The sequence below is a fragment of the Diabrotica virgifera genome, chromosome 2 (genome assembly GCF_917563875.1).
Source record: "Diabrotica virgifera virgifera chromosome 2, PGI_DIABVI_V3a".
Lineage (NCBI taxonomy): Eukaryota > Metazoa > Arthropoda > Insecta > Coleoptera > Chrysomelidae > Diabrotica > Diabrotica virgifera.
The window spans coordinates 274146583-274168311 of record NC_065444.1 but is presented as its reverse complement, the minus strand read 5'-3'; the positions used below and the strand labels follow the sequence as shown (position 1 = coordinate 274168311).

At 35.5% G+C, this 21729-nt stretch overlaps 1 protein-coding gene across 5 annotated transcripts in view; it reads right to left on the bottom strand.

Moving 5' to 3' along the window:
• The window catches only part of LOC114335738 (protein groucho), a 645524-nt gene that overhangs the window by 116921 nt on the left and 506874 nt on the right, over positions 1–21729 (bottom strand). The window lies entirely within an intron of this gene.

Below are 21729 nucleotides of genomic sequence, written 5' to 3'. Positions count from 1 at the left end.
TATGAAATTACGATTGGCAGGGATAACCAGACTCATGAGCTGAAGAGAAGAATCGGTCTTGGGTGGGCAGCATTTGGAAAACTGAGAGAAACTTTTAAAAGTGAGTTACCCACATGTCTAAAGAGAAAGGTATTCGATCAGTGCGTCCTCCCAGTCTTGACGTACGGATCAGAAACACTTACCTTAACTAAAGCCTCGGCTACCAAACTAAGAGTCACGCAGAGAAGAATGGAGCGGTCAATGTTAGGAATAACTCTGCGAGACAAAATCAGAAACGAAGAAATCAGGAGAAGAACAAAGGTGACTGACGTCATCGAGAGGATAGCCAGGTTGAAGTGGAGATGGGCAGGACACGTGGCCAGAATGACAGATGGGCGATGGACGAAGAGGTTATTGGAATGGAGGCCAAGAGAAGACAAGAGAAGCGTCGGTCGACCGCCTACAAGATGGACTGACGACTTAAGAAAGGTAAATAAAAACTGGATGAGGGCGGCGCAGGATAGATGGGGTTGGAAACGAGGGGAGGAGGCCTATGTTCAGCAGTGGACTTTTGAGGCTGGATGATGATGACAGTAGAGCGTCGATAATCCGAACCCTGGTAATCCAAACGATCGCTAATCCGAACGTAAAAAAATTATAAAATTAAAAAATATGATTACGGACCAAATTTTTGGATTTAATATGACAATATGGGCAAAATATGACAGCGGATTTTTGTTTTGTTAATGCAGATACATACAATTTATTATGAAGGTGTATGTAGCTTTGTATGTATTTTGAACATATATGTTCGATAATCCGAACATTTTGATAATCCGAACTACCCCTGTACCAATTAGTTCGGATTATCGACGCTCTACTGTATATGGTCTTCAGTAAAAACATGACACAACCAGCACATATTAGTATAAAGGGCATTCAAATTGAAAGAGTTTCAACTTACAAATACTTGGGAACTTTAATCAACGAAACTGGAGACCAAAAGAATAAAAAAAGACGTATTATAAACCACTAGAGGGTCGAGGGCCACCTTCATAAAGTATAACTTCAAAAATTAAATAACAATTAATGGCACAGAAATACAATTCATGACTGAGGTTGTAAGTTTTCGAGTGGATCTTGACTAAGGAAGAATGGACTGTTAATATAATCCAACGTTACAGTACACACCTGGTATAAAATTTACAATAATATAGTTTTAGTTGTTTCGAAATGTTTAACGCATCTGATGAACGATAATGACCGCCCGGGGGACAAAGTGAGGTTATGTTTGGAAACCGTGAAATATTGCTTGTGATCGTGACCGATGAGTTTCTTTTATAAAAGAGATTTGTAACAGACCGACTGAGCTCTATCAGATTCAATATACCACATTCATTCAAATACAACAGTTATTTATCTTCTCGACTATTCGCTCGCATTCAAATGCCGTGATTATAGAAATTGTAAGCAGTCATCATCAATTATTAACATTCTTTTTCGAGTGGATTATTTCTTTATCTGCTTAATCTGCTGACACTCCTCGATTTTCAAAGAAATACTCAAATTTATTATGCGTAGGGGTTTATTAAATATAAATAGTACAGGCAAACGTGGATGCCATGTCTCAGCTAGACAAATCAATATAACATTTGCAGATACATGACTGTGAATGGTATTAGATGGGAATATACGTTCTAAAACGTCAAAATTCAATACTTAATTGGTGGGCCAATTTCATTAGCAAAATGTCTGGTGTCCTCATTTTTGTAGAATAACATAATAATTACAAAAAACGACTAAAATCCTTTATAAAAGGTATATATTTAAAAATCCCTAAAAAGGGCTACACCACAGAACTAGTTTTCGATTGGATGACCAATCATCATCAGTGCTTACGTGATCTAACATGCTAACCACCAAAATACAATATTATAAAAATTTATGAGTAAAGCCTTAACAGTGATCTGTCAAGGAAACAGATGAAATATGTCAACTTTCAAAATATTCCATGTAATATGCTCTAGGTACCATCTGAGCTCTAAATCGACTAGTTCACATGTTGACTGTATGGTGGTAAGTTTTATAAAGGATTTTAGTCGTTTTCTGCATTATATGGTATACATCCAACTACAGGAAAACTTTTTCCTTGTGGATTTTTATAATAATTACAATTTAAACACTTTTGTCTTAATGTTAAATATGTGTACTAACTTTAAAGGTTATCTTCATCTGGTATATCAATAATGCATCCTCCGCATAACAGAGTAGTTTCCTTTTCGCCAGTATCTTCTTCATTTGTTGATAATTTTGATGACTTTATCCACGATTAAATTGAACAACAAAACTGACCTTACCGTCCCACGTAACAAACACGAAAAAATGAAAAAAAAATACCGAACACTATAAAGGAAATAGAATGAGCTAATTTGATCACATATTAAGAAATGAAAAACATGAGTTGATGCGATTGGTTATACCAGGAAAAGTTAAAGGAACAAGAGGACTAGGGAGACGACGCAAGTCCTGGTTCAACAATTTAAAGCAGTTGAGTGGAAAACCAAAAATAGAACCCTTCAGAATCGCTGCAGATAGAGCAAAATAGGCCGAAATGATCGCCAATCAATGTACTTAAAGGATGAGGCACTCGAATAAGAAGAAGAAGTAACTCTTTGTTATGGATGATTCAAATATATTATTTTCACATCAACAGATACCGCAATCAAATCTTGTAGCAGCTATTACCAATCGATTAATGATTAATAGCTACCCAAAACAGAATTAAATGGAAAGTGCAACAATGGCACTAGTGTATCATGATCAATCATTCTATGTATAATATCAACAAATGTTAAAAGAGGTAAACAAAATATATAAAGAGGCACATGCGCATGGGAAAAAGTAAGATACACTTTCAACTAGATGAGGGCATTCTTCAAGAGACCTCTGTCTTGGTAAGTAAAAATGCTGCGATGATAAATAAGGATATGCAGAATATTGGAAGCATTTGAGATGTAGCTATATTGGACAATCCTTAATATGCCGTGGACTGACCGAACCACCAATGAGGATTACTCAGAAGAATGATGAAGAACGATAGGTGTTGTCCTCCAGTCCATAACATTAAAAAAAACTACTTGGGACACATTATGCGAAATTAATCCATATATGTACTCCTACAAGAAATCCTGCAAGGAAAAATATTTTGAAAGCGAGGTCCAGGAAGAATGGAAACTTCCGACGTTCTAGAGATGATCAACAAGATCAAGATTCCCACGATGACCAACAACATTCTTCGAGGGTGGCACAAGAAGGAAAATGATCGAAATAAAAAAACAGAGGATGTTGATCCTCTACAGCAGCGCTACGAATTACAAAACTCTCATCACAAGCACCAACAAGTCCAGTATCAATTCAGATTAATCCACAGATCCCTGGAATACGCGAAGGCTGTAAATACCGCAGATAAATGCTAGGAAGGTCATTAATGAGCCATCGGCAGTTACATTCTTCCCAGCATCGCGTTTCATAATGCCTGCTGTATAGAATAATAGAGGGTCTAACAGATTTCCCAACAGAGTCGTTATCATCCCTAATATTTACTAACACAGTTAATTTCCCAAAATAGTTATTTTCATCACTAAGAAGGTCATCACCATCATCAGTAGCATCATAGCTCGTTAGTAGCCAAAGACTTCTTCAACATAATCCTTCATTCACCCCTGCCTCTAGCAACTCTCCTCCATACTGTAACTGCAATCGATTTTAAATCATCCTCTAAGTTGTCTTGATATCTAAGTCTCGATTTTCCTCTGGCTCGTTCTACTATCGGCCCTCTTCAGTCAAAAACTTCTGACGGTTGCACCTTCCTCTCTCCTAATTACATGCCTTATCCATCTAAGGCCTGCTATCTTAATGCATTTTACAAGATTCTCGAGAATCGCCACTACCTGCGCCACCAACCTTGCTCTTTTCTTCCTCTTCTTAGCCTTCTATTGTCCATTCTTGGACATAGGCCTCTACCAACTCCTCTCATTGATCTCTACCCTGAGCAACATACTTTCAATTTGTTCCTATGCTTTTTATATTATCTACCCATCTCATCTCTGTTGTCTTCCTCTTAATTTTCTACCTTAGTAAGGTCGCCAAGGTCTTTGTATCATCAAAATCCTTGCTCTTTTATTATCTCATATATTCTTCTTAGGATTTTTCGCTCAAAACGTGCAGTTTTGTGCAATTGTTGGTACTTCTGTGTAAGAATGTAAGTGACCGCGTTTCTGCTTCATACGTTAACACTGGTCTTATCAGTGTTTTATACGACGGTCACTTTAATTACTTTGGCAAGTTGACGTCCATCAAGTTAGCGGAACAAAGTCAACACAACACAGTTATTCCTATATCATAATTAAGTGTAAATTAAATGCTAGTTTAATGTTTCAAGAAAAAAATTATTGCTCTTTTCTTTTAAAAGTTATCGCATATTCTGCTAGCTTGATGAACAGTACTTCAAAAATTGATAAATCTTTTATAATTGAATGCCAAAGTATTCTCTGAATTAAATGCTAATTTAATATTGCAAGAAAAAATGTATTGCTCTTCTTCTTTAAAAGTTATCGCATGTTCTGCTAACTTGATAATCAAGCTAGCAGAACACTAGTTCAAAAATTTGATAAATCATTTATAATTGAATGCCAAAGTATTCTCTGAATTACATGCTAATTTAATGTTCCAAGAAAAAATGTATTGCTCTTCCTTTTTTAAAAGTTATCGCATGTTCTGCTAACTTGATAATCAAGCTAGCAGAACACTAGATTCAAAAATTTGACAAATCATGTTTCAGTATTCAGAAACAAATCATTTATAATTAAATGCCAAAGTATTCTCTGAATTAAATGCTAACTTAATGTTCCAAGAAAAAATTTATTGCTCTTCTTCTTTAAAAGTTATCGCACGTTCTGCTAACTTGATAATCAAGCTAGCAGAACAGTAGTTCAAAAATTGATAAATCAGTTATAATTGAATGCCAAAGTATTCTCTGAATTAAATGCAAATTTAATGTTCCAAGAAAAAATTTATTGCTCTTCTTCTTTAAAAGTTATCGCACGTTCTGCTAACTTGATAATCAAGCTAGCAGAACAGTAGTTCAAAAATTGATAAATCAGTTATAATTGAATGCCAAAATATTCTCTGAATTAAATGCAAATTTAATGTTCCAAGAAAAAATTTATTGCTCTTCTTCTTTAAAAGTTATCGCACGTTCTGCTAACTTGATAATCAAGCTAGCAGAACAGTAGTTCAAAAATTGATAAATCAGTTATAATTGAATGCCAAAGTATTCTCTGAATTAAATGCAAATTTAATGTTCCAAGAAAAAATTTATTGCTCTTCTTCTTTAAAAGTTATCGCATGTTCTACTAACTTGATAATGAAGCTAGCAGAACATGAGATAACTTTTAAAGAGGAATAAATTTTTTCTTGAAACATTAAATTTGCATTTAATTCAGAGAATACTTTGGCATTCAATTATAAATGATTTATCAATTTTTGAACTACTGTTCTGCTAGCTTGATTATCAAGTTAGCAGAACGTGCGATAACTTTTAAAGAAGAGGAATAAATTTTTTCTTGGAACATTAAATTAGCATTTAATTTACACTTAATTATGGTATAAGAATTACTGTGTTCTGCTGACTTTGTTTGGCTAACTTGATGGACGTGGCAAGTTGATCTGTCTTCTCTAGTCGCAGTAACACTTATTAGCAAGTACAAGTCTTCCTTTAATTTCTTAGCTGACGTTATCTTTAGTCAACAAGGAGCCAAGTACAATAAATGAAGGAAACGTAATTCTTATTTAAAGAAGGAGCCGAGGAGAAAAATTATTGATTAAAAAAATAGTAATAAGTTTTTTATAACAAAGCAATTAGAATTATATTTTTTCATTGGCATTAAAAAACTATTTGGTAGCAATCAAAAAAACTATTTGACCACAAATAATAAAACTTCCTGAGAAAATAGAGCAGCGCTTCCCTGTACATTAAGTAAGTAATTACGTAAATTGCTACAACACATTTTCTAGGCCGGCGAGGGAGTTGATGAAATCGATGTCACACTCTCTCCTCTCCGACTCACAACTCCCCCAATTCCGCCGCAACTCCAAACTCCTCCGGACCGACTGCTCCCGACTCTTTGCTCCTTTTCCTCTATATACTCCGGGCAAATTAGGAAAAAACATAGAAAAGTTGTTTATCGGTTATTTTATTCCTGGAATTAAATATGCGGATCAAAGTCCCCAGAAAGTGTGCTATTTTTTTTATAAACAAATCAACGCTCCGAAGTCTTTTTTCAATTATTGCTCTGTAACTCCGAAGATTTTAACTTTAAACCAAAAATACCCTGATTAAAATTCACCGTAATTTAATTTTGCACAGAGATATTTTTTTCCGACTTCCTTCGACGAAAATTTTTCTCGGAAAATCTAGGTTTTCCTAACAAAATCTGTTATCCTTGGAGACAGCATCAGCCCATTCTGCAGCAGTCTACCTCTCAAGAAATACTTCAACATCGAAATTAACAGATCGACAGATCTACAACAAGTATAAGAAGAAGAAGACGAAGAAGAGAAATTCAGAAAACGGTATTGGAAAGGACTCCGCAAGACTTTTAAAAAGAAAAAAAGTTAAATTGCAAGGAGTGGTTCCTGAGATACAGCTGGTCAAAGTTGATTTGCGGCGAAGTTATAAATAATAGGATGGTAATCTTCAAACCATTACCTTTTTATTTCGGTCCTGTTTCTCCGTACAAATTTTCATCTTCAAGGGAGTCCCAACATATATTATAATAATAAAAACGATCGGTGTTGCGCCTGAAAAATATCAAAATCCCAATCAAAAACTAGGTTGAAGAAAATAGAATTTCAAAGTTCAAAATTGGTATGCGTTAAAAAAATATGTTTTCTCAACTTCCCATAGAACTTACTATTTTCTTCGTTTTTGTTTCTTTTAAAAGAAGCGTCTTGCCGAGTCCTTTTCAATACCGTTTTCTTAATTTAATAATAATAGTTACCGTGATATTATATTTTTTTATAAGCCAAAAAATTGTTTATAGCTTTAACACATTGTTGAAGTCGCTCAAATAGTCCAATTTCAATTCGGTAAAGTAGGTACGATAGATAGGTATAGTGCCTTTTTATACGACAATTCTAGTTATTCTGGTGTATCATAATTATTATTATCTAGTTATTATTGCGACCGTAAATTTTTAATTAACTAATTTAATCGTTGCTAGACTATTTGTTCTATTGCCGCTGGCTTCCGGAAATATAATCTACAAAAAAATCTTTTGTCACCAAGTTATTTAATTATTAATAAATAATTACTGCTCTAAAATTTTTGTTGAAAATAACAGATTTTATTAGGAAAACCCGGATTTTACGAGGAAAATTTTCCTCGAAGGAAATCGGAAAAAAATATCTGTGCACAATTAAATTACGGTGAATTTTAATTGGGGTATTTTTGGTTTCCAAAAACCTCTGGCTCCAAAAAAAATTCATGACAAACCTAGTACCTAGCGGAAATATCAACATTGGAGACAACGAAGTAGAGCTGGTGGAAAAGTACATATATGGACCTAGGACACGAAATAAAGATCACAAAAGACAACCAAACATGCGAACTACGAAGAAGAATAATCCTAGCTTGGACAGCCTATGGAAAACTCAAAGACATCTTTAAAAGCGATATACCAATTTCTTTAAAACGTAAAACATTTTGACCAATGTGTGTTACCTGTGATGGCCTATGGTGCCGAAACTTTGACATTGACAGCTACAACTTCTAAAACGCTGCAAATAGCTCAGAGGAAAACGGAAAGGTAAATTCTGAGTAAGTCTATCGCTTCTTGACCGAGTTACCTTGAAGACTTCAGATGAAGAAGAGGAGTTACCGATGTAATGTACCGAATTGCCACACTGAAACAGAACTGGGCCGGACATGTCGCCCGAACCAGTGATGAAAAGTGGACGAAGAGATTACTTGAGAGGAGGCCGAGATTAGACAAAAAAAGTAGAGAAAGACCACCTACTCGTTGGACAGACGATCTCAAGAAAATGTCAAGAAATTGGATGCAAAGTGCTCAAAATAGAGCACAATAGCGTCCAGCAGTGGACGCAAAGGGCGGGGGGGAGGGGGGTTATGATGATGATCTTTGGTTTAAGCTTAAAATCTTCGGAGTTATAGAGCAATAATTGAAAAAAAGATTAGGAGCGCTAATTAGTTAATAAACAAAATTGCACACTTTCTGCGGACTTTGCATACCTATTTATGAATTATACAATCTTAAGATTCGATTCCAGGAATAAAATAACCGCTAAAAAAACAATGCTCAAACATTTTTCGACTAAACTTGCCCACACTAAAACTCCAGACCGACTGCTCCCGACTCTTTGCTCCTTTTCCAACCTCTATATACTTCTCGTTATTCTCGCGGCTCAGAAAGAGCCATTCTTGCTGAGTAATTGTTCGATCCAATACGTGTTGCGGATGTCGCTGCTCTTTGGTCTACTCTTTGAGACCAAAGACGTAGAGAGTTCAGCGATGGAGATAATCTGCGGTTATTATAATCTAATTGAAATTAATGTTTTGGTTTAGGTGAAATGCTTTAGTTCATTATTTTCATATATTATGGATAAATGGATAAACTGGATAATTAGTGCAGTTATACTAGTAAATACATAGTTAGATAGTTAGAATAAAAAAGGCTAGAAGTGCATTCCATAATATGAAACAAAGATTATGTAGTGGAAATATCAGCCTAAATCTTAGAAAACGAGTACTAAAGTGTTACGTATTTTCTGTTCTTTTGTATGGTGTGGAGACATGGACTCTTAATAAACAATGTCTCAATAGATTGGAAGCATTTGTAATGTGGACATATCGAAGAATGTTGAGAATCTCCTGGACAGAAGAACCAATTAAGAGGCACGAAGAAGAATAGAGAACAGCAGGGAAATACTGGATTCTGCTTTGCTTTCGATCCGAATGGGTTGGGAAATAACCGATGTGAGGGTATTTATGATATTTAGTTTCTAACGGAGCAGCAGTGTACAAAGTACAGATTGCCAAGATGGTCGCCAACATACGAAACGGATAGACACTACAAGAAGAAGTTCCTTCTTCTTCTTAAAGTTCCCTCTCCTATCGGAGGTTGGATATCATAATGGCTATGGTCACTTTGTTGGCTGCTGCTCTGAATAGTTGTAATGAACTACAGTTAAACCATTCTCTAAGGTTCCTCAGCTAGGAGATGCGTCTTCTTCCTATGCTTCTTCTTCCTTGGATCCTTCCTTGCATAATAATTCTCAGGAACTCATATTTTTCTCCTCTGGCAATGTAACCCAAATGTTCCAGTTTTCTAGTTTTTATACTTTTCATAATTTCTAACTCCTTATTTAAACGTCGTATCACTTAAACATTTGTAATCCTTTGAACCCACTGAATTTTCAATATTCTTCTGTAACACCACATTTCAAACGCTTCTATTCTTCTTATGTGTTGTCTCTTAAATGTCCAAGCTTCCATTCCGTATAACAATATAGAAAATACGTAGCATCTTAGAGCCCTCAATCTGAGAGGCAACTGAAGATATTTGTTTGTAAGCAGTGTCTTCATTTTTATAAATGCTTGCCTTGCAGTTTCAATTCGGACTTTAATTTCTTTGCTTTAGTCATTTTTGTCATCAACCCAGGTTCCCAGATATTTGTATGTCTTAACTTTTTCTATTTGGGTTTGCTCTATCATTAACCTTTCATTTCCATGTTCTGTTTTTGAGACAATCAAAAATTTAGTTTTTTTCTTGTTTATTTTTAGTCCGTATCGAATGCAATAATCGTTAATTCTATTTAGCAATTCTTGTAGCGATTCCAGGGTATCTGCCATTATAACAGTGTCATCAGCGAATCTTATGTTATTTACTATTCTTCCGTTTATAAAGATTGCATCACTTAGCTCCGCTATCGCTTCCTGAAATATGGCTTCACTGTACATGTTAAACAGTAGCGGAGACTGAACACAACCCTGTCTTACTCCTCTCTTTATATCAATATTCTCGGATTCTTGTTCTTCTACCTTTATATTGGCCTTTTGATTCCAATACAGACTGATGATAATTCGTAAATGTCGTCTGTCTATATCTCTGTTTTTCAATAATTCTATTAGTTTTTCATGTCGGACCCTGTCGAACGCTTTTTCGAAGTCGATGAAACAGGAATAAATATCCAGGTTCATATCTAAGCATCTTTGAGAGAGGACATTAAACGCAAACAATGCCTCTCTTGTTCCAAGTCCTTTGCGGAACCCAAATTGGGTATCATCCATATCACATTCTAGCTTTCTGTATAATCTTCCATGAATCACCTTTACAAATAATATTTTGAGGGTATAGCTTATTAGTGATATTGTCCTAACAATCTTTGGCATATATTGTTTTTGGTATTGTTACAAAGGTGGACACCAATCATTCCTGAGGGATTTTTCCGGTTTTATATACTTCAAGAAGTTCCTATCTTGTTTTAATTTGCCGCATGTCATCCTGCCGGATAGATAAATAGACTCACTGAGATGGCTTTTGCTACACGTACTTTTCAGATCTACAGTAGTCCTCTAGCCGTAGATTACGTTCTCTAGCCTGACCCTTTTTTAAAAGGTCTAAAAACTTTGAGATTGTACCTTACATGTAACTCATTGCCTGTCAGAATCTGCATAGATAATCATCTGCCAACCCCATCCGCTTCAACTACCTATTCAGCTTACAATGCCCTGTTAGCAGACCTACTGTAGCTTTAACTGTTTTCCTGTTTTTGGTTATTAGGTCTGCCGTAAACTTTGGCGAATGTTCTGTAATGAACTGTTTCGCAGGTATTTGTCCTGGTGAATTCCAGAGATTTGTGAGCTACCCACTTTCTTGTAGCTGGTCTTGTCTGTACAACACCGCCAAAGGGTTCCAGTCCAACAAATGACATGATGAGCTTTATTTAGAATTTCATCTGGGAGAATAATCAACGAAAGAGCTGATGAACAGATAATCAGCTACCAAATACTTCGGTCCAGCGCCATTCTTAGCGGTTACAAGAAGTACTGTCCCATCGGATGAGAGTTCGGAGAGTACCAGGTGCTTCCACAAACTAGATGCAATCCTAGAAATCTGGAATGAAAATCATAAATAAATGGAAGAGCCAACAATAAGCCAAATGGTTGCAGTGGGTCCACTGTAGAACAAGCAGATTTCAGGAAAAGAAAAGCAGTTGCATCAGTCGATTGAGAAATAGAGTTCCGGGTCTATTTCTTAACTAGTTCTCTAATATTGATATCATCCTTCCTTTAACAGTTATTTCTCTTCAACTATACGAGAAGTTTCAATAAGAATTTTTTTTATTTGAAACTTGCAAATGTACAATCTACTCTACAAAGGAGTATTAAGTAAAACTGAAATTATATGTTTTGTAGGTGTTGCCGGCCAGTGCCGGTTCACCGTATTCACCAAGGTATTCACTAACACAAGTGTCACTCACACAAGTCTTCTGGCCACTGTCTCTTGAGTCCCCGAACTGGTAATGGACGATTGGTAAGCGTGGAAATCAGCTCGTTGTTGTGATTTATACTTCTTTTTCGCATGCAGTCCTATTACGTCCTTTATAAATGGTATTTTTAAGTCCTCATGTAATGTTTGGTTTGAAATACACCAGGGTGCATTTGCAATGATTCTTAAAGTTTTTGATTGGTATGTCTGCAGAATTTTGGTGTTTGATGGTTTCGTACATCCCCATAGTTCAATCCCGTAGGTCCATATAGGTTTTAGTATTATTTTGTGTATTGCCAGTTTGTTTTCTATGGATAATTGTGATCTTCTACCAAGAAGCCAATTCATTTGTCTGGTTTTTAATTGGAGTTGTTGTTTTTTAGCTTTAATGTGCGCTTTCCATGTTAGTTTCTGATCAAGATGAATACCTAAATATTTGACTTCGGTCTTCATTGGTATAACTTGGTGGTTTATTGTAACATGTGGACAATTTACATGTCTGTTCGTAAATGTTATGTGAGCCGATTTTTCGTGGTTTACTTTGATTTTCCATTTTTGGAGCCAGTTTTGTATTCGATCTAAATGTGTTTGTTGGAGGCCACTACTGGATCATGGTCAAGCGCAATTATTGCTGTATCATCGGCAAACGTGGCGATAGTTGTTTCGTTAGTAGTTGGTATATCAGTGCCTTGGGGTACTCCTGCCTTTATGAGTTGGTAGCTTCTGTTATCTTTTTCCATTTTGACATCGAAATGTCTGTTGGAAAGGTATGATTATAAGTAAGTAAATCTGTCTGGGCATATTTGTTTTTAGTTTGTATAACAGCCCTTGGTGCCAAACCTTATCAAAGGCTTGCTGAATATCTAGAAATGCTGCAGTGCAAATGTTCTTGTTTTCCAAGCCGTTTCTGATTAAATTTACTATTCTATGGCATTGCTGAGTTGTGGTGTGTTTTTCCCTAAAGCCAAATTGATGATTTGGTATTAAATTATTAATCGAGGTTATACTATTTATTCTACTTTGCAGTAGTCGCTCAAATATTTTAGAAAGTATATTCAGCAGGCTTATAGGTCTGTAAGAAGCAGCTTCTGTTGGAGGCTTTCCAGGTTTGGCGATCCTAATAATTTCAACAAATTTCCATTGCCTTGGGTAGTAGGAAAGATGAAGAATTCGGTTGTATAAAGTAGTGAGAAACACGATGGCTCTTCTTGGTAAATGTTTGAGAATTTCTCCCACTATTAGATCATAACCTGGAGCTTTATGGGAGTTGATTTTCTTTATCTCTTCCATAATTTCTGATGAGTAATTGATCTAGCAGGTGGTGATAGTTGACAGGGAGCATCTAAATAGCTGTTTATTTTTTCATCTTCGAATAAATCTTTATCAAAGATTTAAGCTGCTAAAAAGACAAACTAAATTAAGATTGTACATGTCGTTTATTCGTCCAGTTCTTACACATTATACACATGGAAGTAAAACATGGACTCTACATAAGCGGGAACTAAATAAACTGCTTGTATTTGAAAGGAATATTTGACTTCAGAATATTTAACCCTCAAAGAGATGAATTGACGTGAATTGAGTGAAGAAGGTGCCGCAATGCTGAATTGGTTACTCTTAGGGTACTGAAAACATCGTCAGACATATAAAAGCTAACCGGATAAGATGGGCAGGTCATGTGGTAAATTCAGAGGAAGACAGAGTGTTAAAGACAATGTTTTTTGAGAGACCAGACGGTAAAAGATCTGTAGACCGTCCCAGAAAGAGATGGAAGGATGATGTTGAAGCCGATTTATCTAGGATTGGGGTACCACAATGGGAAAAGTAAGCTCAAGATCTTAGATGATCTAGGGCAATATTGGATGCGGGGAAGACTCACCTCGAGTTGCAAAGCCAGTCAAGAAAGAAAGACAAATAAAAGATGCATCCATCACAGTCTTTATTTTCTGGTGTTCAAAGAATACAAAACAAAATGAAACTAACAAACAAAAATCCGAATCTTAAGGGAAGATGCATCCAAGTGGCAAATTTTACAAAAAATTTGTATCTGAATCATTTATAAAACAACCAGATTCAACATTACCTCACCTGGTATATTTCCATTAATTAAATTTACTAAAGCGTGTTTAAAAAGACTTGTTAATCCCCTTAACTACCACGTCCCTGTTTGCGGTTAGGTTCACATGTTTGTCGGGCTGTCTATTCATCTCACTCTTTTCTCTTTCTTGCGTTCTCCTCCATTTCTTTCAATCAATAAAGAATTATGGGATGGAAACTCGCAGAACAGGACCGCATTTTATGAAGAGATTTTATCTCGTTAGTTATTTTATTATTAACAAGCTCTTTTTCAGTTCAAAAGATCAAAGTAATTAAGGTTTTGGAGGTATTATTCTTTTTTCTTCTTATAATGGGTTTCATTTGTTTCATTTACCAGTATCCAGAAGTTTAATCACTTCTACATATCTATCTATCTATCTATCTATCTATAAGCGAGGTACCTGCAGCCTCTGCCGCTTCTCGCATTTCGACTGCCATCGTTTTCTGTCCATCCATTTGTCTTCTTTGATGGCTCTGTCTCTCATTATGTGCCGTGCATTTTCTTCCCAGACAACTGAAGGCCTTCCCCTTCTTCTTTTTTTGTTGTGGAATGTAATTTAAAGCTTTCTTTGGCCATTTATCTTCATTCATTCGTTTCACATGACCATACCACACTAGTTGTTTCGTTTTAATTCTATCTACACTGGAATATACAGTATTTGTGTCCTAATATCTTCATTGCTGATGTGATCTTTTTTGGATATACCACACGCTCTTCTTAGATAATCCATTTCTAGTACCTCTATTATTTTTCTATCTTTTTTCGTGATCTGCCAAACTTCTGCTCCATAAGTCATAGTAGGCTCTACCAAGGTTCGATAGATTGTCAATTTCGTTTTTTGTCTAATATATTTAGAGTTTAGAGTTAGACCATAGTAGAAAGCTTAGAATGTTTACCACTTTTTTGCCCTGCTGCGTTCTGTTTTCGATGTCTCTTGGTGGTGCCTTCTTTAGGTATTATAGATCCGAGATATTTATATTCTTGACATGCTTTTGTATCTCTAATTTGTAACTCCGGATTTCTTCATCATCCCCTATTTTAATAAGCTTTGTCTTTTACATATTCATATTGAGGCGCCATTTTGTCATATTATTTCTTTAGTATCTATACTTTCATACATTCGACTAGTAATTTATCTCGAGCAACTCTACAGTTTCTTCTCTACTCAAAACTCAGTGCTCAGAACAATTTTTGGAGGAATACAGACGGCAGAAAAAACCCTGCAATACTGCAAAAATACGAGCCCTAAGAGCTTAATCATATTATACGACTGCCACAGATCCGAAATATTAAAACAATACTGAAGGAGGGAGAAATGGGGAAAAAAGAAGAAGACGTCCTAAGAACAAATTGTTTGGAAGCAGTAAAGCAAGACTTGCCAGAAATGGGCGTGCGTAACCAGGATGATCCTAAGGAACCAGGTTACAACTACTGGAAGGTCTCTGGGGGGTATGGTCACGTATGGTGTTAAGAGTATAGAGCTCAAAGTACATCCCAATGGGGGGGGGGGTTTATAACCCCCCAAACCCCCCTGGTTACGACTATGTGAGAGATTAAAGAGAAAAAGAAAGTGGAGGAAAATAATTAAATTTTTTGGTTATTTTCCTATTAATATTTGGATATTATGTAAATAATCTTCTCTTATGCGATAGGGTCTTGAGGTATTAGATAAGGAAGATTTATGAGGTAAAAAACTTTTAGACATTTAATGAAAAATAATTGACTTTCTATGCAGTGAAAATACATTTACAAAAAAATATAGTACAGAACTGGATTACATTAATTTGTCCAAAAAGAAATATATACAGAGCAGTATTAATATATTTTGTCGATATGTTACAAAGACATTAAAAAAGAATAAATATATGACAAAATTAGAAGCTCTGAAAATGTGGCTATATCGACGGATACTGAGAATGGCTTAGAAGGACAGAGTGACCAATACAAGTACTGAGATGAAAGGATAAAGAGATGTAATTGTTAACAACAACTGTTAAAAGGAGGAAAACGTTATGTCTAGCTAGACCATGTGTTTCGGAATAATAAATACAACTTATAGAAAAAATCAAGAATGAAGGTTACCTAGAAAGGAAACATCAGTATTGAGAAACCTACGGAAACGATCTGTAATGCAGAGGCGTAACTAGGGGGTGCATTTGAGGGTTAAAACCCTCCCCTTTTGGATGTACTTTGAGCTCTATACGCTTAACACCATTATTATTCCATACCCCCCAGAGACCTTCAAGTAGATGTAACCCCCCACCCCTTAGGATCATCCTGGTTATACCTCTGCTGTAATGTATCCAAATCATGGCGTGAAATATTACTTCTAATATTAGCAGCATAATTTAATTTTTCGATATTTTAGATTTAGTTTCTGTATTTATTTTATTTATCGTATGGCATTTGACACATTTACATTTATATTTTGTATAAAACATAATAGGTAGGTTTACATAGTCTATCCACTCTGGGACTCTCCATCATGAGATCCTCCGACCTGGCACGATATGATCTTGTGGGACACTGTTCTGTCTTGTGACAGATGGTTTGTGGTTGTCCAATGTCCGCAGTCACAGAGTGGGGATGGTCGTTTACCCCATTTATGCATAATGTAACCACAACTGCCGTGTTGGGTTCTGATTAGGTTCAACATAGTCCATATGTTGCGTGGTAATCAAAACCTGGTGGTTTTTGTGTGATGCAGGTTGTGTAAGTTGTTATTTTGTTGTTCCATCCATTCTCGAGTCCATGTGGTCGTTAAGTTGAACTCATTTTCCACAGCAATCTTAGCTGTTTTTATTGGCAGTCGTCTGGAGCGTAGACGGTTACGGTGGGCAGCATCTATATCTTGATTGATTGGCAGGTTTTCGTTATCAATTATCTTTCTGTACTCACTGTAGGGTGGTGGACTGTGGCTAAATACTGGGAGCCATTGCGTAGGGGTGGATTTGACAACGCCAGCAATCATTCTCATTGTATTGTTCAATTGGGTATCAGCTTTGTGGATATATGAGGGGTCTAGATTCAAAACCGGACATTTCCACTTTATGTCATTCCGAGTAAACTGAAAAAAACAATTTACAACTTTACTTGTCCCTATCTCAAATTGGAGGAAAAGTCCACTTTTTCATATGAACCAATTCTTCACACTGAATTACTACTAGGAACTGTCCAATTTTGCTCTTTATCAAATTGTTAATATATGGATCTTTTATCACAGATTACAGAGGTGTATTCGACTAATTTTGACCAAAAAGTGGAAATGTCCGGTTTTGCATCTAGACCCCTCATATGGACTGCTAAGCCAGGCTGAAGAGCAGTATTCCGCGGTTGAGAAGACAAAGCCCAGGGCAGATGATCGCAAGGTGAAAGCCGATGCTCCCCAGGTTGTTTCTGGATTTAAGTTTTTCCGCTGTTTTTGTCAGATGTTCCTTGAAGGATAGGGTTCTGTCAAGAGTCACCCCAACGTAATTTGGTGTTTTATTGTAGGCGAGTGTGGTGTTTTCGAATTGGATGTTGAGTATTCTTCCTGCAAGCTTGTTATTTATAGCTTCTGTAATGGCCAGTATGATTATTGAAACTATTAAAAAGTAATTTTTGAGAAGCAACAAAGTGCTCTATGAACTGATGTTTCTACCACGAATAGAAATCGTTCAAGATATAAAATATTACGTATACTTTGTAGTTTTTGTGTCATTAATAAACTAATATTTGTCTTAATTGATATACTGTCCCTTATTTCTGTATTAATCTATTTATTATCGATTCGGAAACTCTAATAACTGCCCATAATAATCAGAAAAATAATTTCCCAATCACTCCACTCCTGCGCCTTGGTGTAAGAGAAAGAGAAAGAGAACGAATGGGTCGTTTTTGTTGAGGAAATGATGTTTGGAATGCTTTAATAATAATCCGATGGAATTAAAAGGAAAAGCCGAGGGGAAATCTTTAGGTAGTTCGTCTTTACCGCCGGCGGCAGGGTTAAAAGGAAAATAAATGATAAGGGTTCTTCTTCCTTGTTAAAGATAAGAAAATTTTATTATTTAGGGCTTAAGGAGTTGTAAATAATTTCCGAAGGTATTGAGATTTGAGAGATGAGATGAAGGGAGTGTCTTGTACACCGAAGGCTTGTGAAAGATTTATGAGTATTTATCCGAGGTGATCGAAGTTTTTTTTAAGTTTTTATTAATTCTGGATTGGAATGAGTTTTATACATAATATTTTGTACGGATTGTTCGTAATGATTAAGATATTTCAATAGCAATAACAATAACAACATTGTGTATAGCACTGTATCTGCAATAACTATAAATCCAACAATATATTGAAGAGGGTGACTTACTCTCAAAAATTAAATGTAACAGTCAACTACTAAAGCATTCCATAATTCCTGCGGTATCCATGTTGCATAATTTTTTATGGACTGAATTATTTTAGTAACAATTAATTCCATCGTGGTAACTCTGTCCACAGTTTTAACTTAAGAGTACAAGAATTCAATATGACAATTTCATCTCAAAATACTAAAAAAATAGTAAACAGTAAAGAACCAATCAGATGTAAAATAGAAATTGATGGCATCAGTATTGAACAAGTAATGGAAATAAAATACCTTGGAATTACACTGTTCAGCTACGGATACCTGGGAAAAAAAGTAAAAAATCAAGTACAAAAAGCAAATAAACTGGCAGGATGTTTTATTAACACTATATGGCGAAACTGACATTAATACTGAGATGAGGTCAAGAATTTATAAAGTGTAAGACCAATGAAATATGCATCAGAAACAAGACCCGATACAGCCACAACACAAAAACTACTGGAAATAGCAGATATGGGAGTACTGAGAAGAATTACAAGAAATACGCTGAGGGATCGAAAGAGGAGTAGACATTAGAAGAAAATGTAACGTACAGTGTATATGTTACGGTAAACGTAGATAATCTGGTAACTGTATACAATTGCCGGTAATTGTATACAATTACCAGGGTCGACGGTAAATGTAAGAAATATTCTTTAAAAACCCTTTATTTCCTACTTTTACCGGTAATTGTATACATTTCCCAGATGATCTTGGTAAAAGTAAGAAATTCAAATTATAATGATCAACACGCAAGCGGAATGCCACAATACATAACTGTAGAAATTATAACGATCTATTTGAATCTGTGTGAAACTTGCCAGAAAAAATCTTAAGTTGCCAAAAAAGGTTTAGTAGTTAAAACTATACTGTTAAAAAGAAATGAATAATAGATGTGAAAGAGATATGAGAGACCAAGCATATAATTAATTAAAGTTCATTTTTGTGTACCAAGACCACCTAACAAATTTTTTACAATTAATACCGCTGAAAGCACTCTGTTCCATGTGGAAACATTTGAAGATAGTGCACGGTAATCCAAGACACAGTCAGTTAAAAGGATCTGGTTTTCGTGCGAATAAAGACATTGAAAATATACTAAGTTCCTGGTTGGAAAGCAACCAAACAAACAGGTGCCAGAGGGTCTTCGATCTGTACAATTCTTTGATGCCTTCTGGCATCAAGTGCAGTCCAGTCCGTATGAAGCTATGTTTGGGGTTCCTGCCAAAATTAGTTTCAAAGCTTCATCACTACCAGAAGATGCTCTAGAAAATATTTCGACTGAAGAAGATTTGAAAGTAGAAAACAAGTAGAAGTAACCCAGTCAGGTCCTGATTATGAAGAACGTGAAGAAGCAGAAGTGGATGAAACAACTGAGCTTCTAGTAGTACAAGACCAGAAACATAAAACCCTGAGAAACCATCAGTCAATGAATCTAATTTGATTCTAGAAAAACTATTTTCTAATCAAATTTAAGAGAGGCGAGATTCTGTTGCAATTAAACGGACATTTGGAAAGGAAGGTCTTGAAAAGCAAGCAAAGAAAATGCTTAAAACATCAAACTTGAAATGTCCCCCTGGTAAACGGCGGTGATATGTTAACATTAAGAGTGCCAGAGGTTGGCAGGGCACAAAGTGATTCTAGAAATGTGTGGCTGTTTTTATGGGTGTTTAAAATGAATTATACGAATTTGGTACTAAACAAGGGCGACTGATACACTTGTATAGCAGAAATCACTTTACCATCTGCAAAGAATCAGTCATTTCTTTAGACATGGTTCCAAAACTAAACATTTCGTTGTGCGAGTATGTTAGAAAAACGTCTTTGTCGGGTGGGCAAGGCTATCAGCGATGTGCTTGCAAAACTAAATTTAAAACAAATAAATGTAAATGTAAAAAAATAAAAAGTTGTGTCATTCCAAGTTGCCACACAAGTAGTAAGTTAGTAAAGTCGTAGTATTAATTCAGGCAAGAAAAGCTCAATTCAGTTTAAAAATGTCTCTTGCTTTTAATTCAGTTCAATAAAAATCACACTTCTTCAATGGCTGTTGGAATTTATTGTTTTTATTTCATCATTTTACTTACTTTTACAGCTGGTCCTTGGTAATTGTATACAATTGCCGGTAATGGTAGATACATAATTGAATATAATTTCCTACATTTACCGCCGGCTCTGGTAATTGTATACAATTACCGGTAATTGCATACATTTACCAATTATCTACTCTTACCGTAACATATACACAAATGAACTCTAGTAATAGAAAAAAGAATGGAAAAACAACATAAGCAGAATGGGGGAGACCTGTGTGGTCGAAATAGCAAGAGATACATCACCAATCGATAGAAGAAGTATCGGCCGATCGCGCAAAAATGAAGTGACAACCTTCCATAGAGGTAACAATCCGCTAATGAAAAAGCAGAATTGCTTATAAAAAGGAAGAAGAAGAAGACCATTTTCCTGAAGTGTTTACAAGGTTTACCATTCATCAGTGAAGACTTTGTATCTATATCCATGTATATCCCTCTGTCGTGACCCGTATAACCAAATCTTTGTCTAAGAAACTAGTCCCTTTCAAATGTTGATTTGTAGTATAAAGTTTAAGTGGATTATTTTTTATTTTAACAGTGGTATAGCATCAGTTAATACGTGGTTATTGTGTGAATTGTTGACAAAATAAGGTTTTTCCTTATTTGTGGTGCAGCCACATTCATTTCAAGCTGACAAAATTTGATATCTGTTGGTAAAATAAACCCAGTAAATTGTATTGTCATTCAATTCAAAATGTATGTAATTTAGGATACTCTTCCAATTTTGAAATACTTGGTGGCATGAAAAATTTGATTATAAGGGAATATGATATAGTTTGGTCAATGTTTTTGATACAGATTTATTATTTTTATCTACATTAATTCATTTTTATTGCAGAATGTCTTTAAATATTCTTCATGTGTGGAAGACTTAAATCCTCTTAATTGCTACAATTAGACAGACTATTAAGATATAGCAGGAAAAGAACTAAAACATGAAGAATGTGACCGTTAAAAAAATTTTAAGTTTCAGTCAAGTTTTCTCAGTTGTTTCTCTTCTTCAGAGTTTTCAATTGTGAAAGATTTACACTGATTAACAACAAGGCTGTAGTAGTGTAAAGATAATATAAATCGGAGATATTCCCAAAATCAGCTTAAACCCAAACAAAACTAGTATGATTGAATATTCAATATCTACAGTACCTAACCTTAATACCTAAACGAGATATCACTTGTCGTATGGTCCCATTTAAAATTATCGGTCAAAGGGCTCTGCAATGTCATATGTCATTTGTAATCTGTCCACTATTAGTATAACCGTTCAAAAGATACGAGGGGGGGAGGGGATTGTTGGCTAGCACTGCATATTACATCCACAATACAGCAAGGACATTCCACTATGGTTTTCTAAGAGTATGTTACTATTTTTATGGATTAGGCAGATAGTGTTTTTATTCCACTCTTTTGGCATTTTCTCCTGTTGCAATATTCTGTATGACCTCATTATATTCTATTTCTTATTTCCTTTCCTCCTGACTTGAACAATTCTGTGAGTATTCCATCATATTCAGTGGCCTGGTTATTTTTCTGAAGTTTGATTGTCGCTTCAACCTCTCCTATCGTTGTCGGTGCTGTCCCATTCTCTTCATTTACTGCTTCTGCCAATACTTTATGTTCTCTCTGTTCTAC